This window comes from Eubalaena glacialis, chromosome 10 (genome assembly GCF_028564815.1).
Source record: "Eubalaena glacialis isolate mEubGla1 chromosome 10, mEubGla1.1.hap2.+ XY, whole genome shotgun sequence".
NCBI lineage: Eukaryota > Metazoa > Chordata > Mammalia > Artiodactyla > Balaenidae > Eubalaena > Eubalaena glacialis.
Genome location: NC_083725.1, coordinates 50419840 through 50423942, shown reverse-complemented (window position 1 = coordinate 50423942; position 4103 = coordinate 50419840). Strand labels below are relative to the sequence as shown.

Sequence of the window (4103 nt, the reverse complement as noted above, 5' to 3'; positions counted from 1 at the left end):
TCCAGTGTGCTGCCATCCGATCCCGTGACCTTGGCCACAGACACCCCCATCCCCCCCCCGAACCTGCAGCAGATACTGCCTCCATCACGGGACTCCTCATAACCTACTGTCAATGTCTCCTTACTTGCCCAGAGGCCCCTCTGGACTGTATGCTGCTTGTTTAGTCACTGAGGTCTGGACAGCCCTTACCACAGTGTTGGCAAAGCATACAGGTTAGTTGGACAAATGAATGAACTGAAGGGTGGGGTTGGCTCTTTACCAACATGAATGGCTCCTCTGTGTTATAAAACAGAAGCCTCAGTGCTATTCACACTTCTTCCCTCTTCAGCGCATGCTTATTCCATTTGGTCACCAAGTCTGTCAGTTTTAATCCTAAAACATCTCTCGAATCATCTTCGTTGCTTTGTCCCTACCCTAATGAAGACTCTGAGCATCTCTTGTCAGGGTTGCCAGAAGAAATACAGGATGCCCCATTACATTTGAATGTCAGGAAAACAACACATTAATTTTTTTTTTATAAGTATGTCCCAAATATTGCAAGGGACATACTTAGGCTAAAAAGTTATTCATAGCTTATGTGAATTTCAAATGTAATTTGGTGGTCCTGTATTTTTTATTGTAATAAAATACATAAAATTCACTCGTTTAGCCATTTTCAAGTATACAGTTCAGTGGTATTAAGTACATTCACAATGTTGTGCCCCATCACCACTATGCATTTCCAGAACTTTTTCATCATCCCAAATAGAAACTGTACCCCTTGTAAAATAACTCCTCACCGCCCCCAAGATCCTCTAGTAACATCTACTATAGTACGTCCTGTCTTTATGAATTTGCCTATTCTAGGTACTTTATGTAAGTTGAGTCATACAATATTTGTTTTAATGTGTCTGGCTTATTTTACTTAGTGTAATGTTTTCCAGGTTCACCAGTGTTGTAGCATGTATCAGAATTTCATTCCTTTTTAAGTCCAAATAATATTCCATTGCATGTGTATACCACCTTTTGTTTATCCATTCATCTGTTGATGAACATTTGGGCTGTTCCATCTTTTGGCTATTGTGAACAATGCTTCTATAAACATTGGTATATAAGTATCTGAGTCCTTGCTTTTAATTCTCTTGGGTGTATACCTAGAACTGGAATTGCCAGATCATAGGGTAATTCTATGTTTAAATTTTTCAGGAACCATCAAACTGTTTCTGCAGTGGCCTCATCATTTTATATTCCCAAGTTTTTGACTGCAAGGAGGGTTAGTGCCCCTAATGCCTGTGTGTTAAGGGATCAACTGTAATTCAAAACCAGAGCTGCAAAATAAGCTGCCACCAAGATGAACTGGACTGCTGTGTTACCTTGCTGATGAATATTGGTTTTAATTTAGCAGTGGCACAGCAAGGACTGAAATATTTAGCAAGCATTCTCAGTGTTGGAACAGTTCAATATTTGACATCAAAATGATAGCAATCAACATTACACCTTTTGACATGATCATGTAAGTAAGTGAAACTGGAATATTATCTGCATAGGTCAAGCTAACATATGAGGTACTGATAGGTATTTTATCAGCAAGTGGACCAACAACACATCACAGAGCTGATTTTTTTTTTTTAACATCTTTACTGGAGTATAATTGCTTTACAATGGTGTGTTAGTTTCTGCTGTACAACAAAGTGAATCAGCTATACATATACATATATCCCCATATCTCTCCCCTCTTGCGTTTCCCTCCACCCTCCCTATCCCACCCCTCTAGGTGGTCACAAAGCACCGAGCTGATCTCCCTGTGCCATGCAGCTGCTTCCCACTAGCTATCTATTTTACATTTGGTAGTGTATATATGTCCATGCCACTCTCTCACTTTGTCTCAGCTCACCCTTCCCCCTCCCCGTGTCCTCAAGTCCATTCTCTACATCTGCATCTTTATTCCTGTCCTGCCCCTAGGTTCTTCAGAACCCTTTTTTTTTTTAGATTCCATGTATATGTGTTAGCTTACGGTATTTGTTTTTCTCTTTCTGACTTACTTCACTCTGTATGACAATCTCTAAGTCCATCCACCTCACTACAAATAACTCAATTTCATTTCTTTCTATGGCTGAGTAATATGCCATTGTATATATGTGCCACACCTTCTTTATCCATTCATCTGTCGATGGACACTTAGGTTGCTTCCATGTCCTGGCTATTGTAAATAGAGCTGCAATGAACATTGTGGTACATGACTCTTTTTGAATTATGGTTTTCTCAGGGTATATGCCCAGTAGTGGGATTGCTGGGTCATATGGTAGTTCTATTTGTAGTTTTTTAAAGAACCTCCATACTGTTCTCCATAGTGACTGTATCAATTTACATTCCCACCAACAGTGCAAGAGGGTTCCCTTTTCTCCACACCCTCTCCAGCATTTATTGTTTGTAGATTTTTTGATGATGGCCATTCTGACTGGTGTAAGGTGATACCTCATTGTAGTTTTGATTTGCATGTCTCTAATGATTAGTGATGTTGAGCATCCTTTCATGTGTTTGTTGGCAATCTGTATATCTTCTTTGGAGAAATGTATATTTAGATCTTCTGCCCATTTTTGGATTGGGCTGTTTGTTTTTTTGATATTGATCTGCATGAGCTGCTTGTAAATTTTGGAGATTAATCCTCTGTCAGTTGCAAATATTTTCTCCCATTCTGAGGGTTGTCTTTTCTTCTTGTTTATGTTTTCTTTCGCTGTGCAAAAGCTTTGAAGTTTCATTAGGTCCCATTTGTTTATTTTTGTTTTTATTTCCATTTCTCTAGGAGGTGGGTCAAAAAGGATCTTGCTGTGATTTATGTCATACAGTGTTCTGCCTATGTTTTCCTCTAAGAGTTTTATAGTGTCTGGCCTTACATTTAGGTCTTTAATCCATTTTGAGTTTATTTTTGTGTATGGTGTTAGGGAGTGTTCTAATTTCATTCTTTTACATGTCCAGTTTTCCCAGCACCACCTATTGAAGAGGCTGTCTTTTCTCCATTGTATATTCTTGCCTCCTTTATCAAAAAATAAGGTGACCATATGTGTGTGGGTTTATCTCTGGGCTTTCTATCCTGTTCCATTGATGTATATTTCTGTTTTTGTGCCAGTACCATACTGTCTTGATTACTGTACCAGAGCTGATTTTTGATGGTCCAAATTTCAAGCAATAAATCCGTCCAACCAATCAGTTAGACCAGCTAAAGCAAAAACTCCTAGTGCAATATTAAAATCTTCTCTGATAATCAAATAACCCCAAACTGAGGGCAAGCCAATTCTCATTGACAAAATATCTAGAATTGTCCGTAGATTTTCACACAGGCTTGATGGTGCTTTCCCAGCCCCGTCACTGCCTGGGCCCTCAGCAATGATGACCATCTTTTCCCCCCAAGGGGGTCCCTCCCAGTTAATTTTTAAAAATTCATCATTCAGGTGCTTTATTCTCTCTTCAGGTGTCTAATAATCTATTAATCTATTAATAGATCTATTATTCTCTTCAGGTGTCTAATAATCTATTAATCTATTAATAGATCTATTATTCTCTTCAGGTGTCTAATCTATTTTACTCATCCACTACTTGTAATTATGATGACTGTATTTTTTATTTCTAGAAATTCTATTTTTAAAAATCTACCATTGTTTTTCATAGCGACACTCTTAGAATTTATTCCTTCATTAACTAATTTAAATATGCTTATGTCATTTTTTTTAGAATTACATTATACTATCTCAAGTTTTTAGGGCTCTAATCCTGCTATTTACTGTGTCTGTTGACTCATGCACATGGTGAATTTTTTCCTTATGTGTTTTAAAATTTTGATTGTGAGCTCATCATTTGATTGATGAGACTAGCTCACTTCTTGGCTTTTCTATACAGCTTTCTTTGTTCAAACTCAAGATTTGAGAAAGGGGGAGAGTAGGCAATCACTACCTAAATTTTTATTTCAAATGACATCAAAAATACTATATTAACATTATTAAAATTACAAATAAAAGAAAAAATATTCACATATAATCCCACAGTCCTAAAATATAATTTTAATTATCCTTGATCCTTTTACTCCTTTTCACCTGTATAAATTTTACATTCTTTTAATGATAGTATGC

The 4103-nt window shown here is 37.2% G+C and overlaps 1 pseudogene; it reads right to left on the bottom strand.

Moving 5' to 3' along the window:
- Positions 1-1221: 1221 nt before the first annotated feature.
- Positions 1222-3374, bottom strand: LOC133099845 (cardiolipin synthase (CMP-forming)-like; annotated as a pseudogene).
- Between the last annotated feature and the right edge of the window lie 729 nt (positions 3375-4103).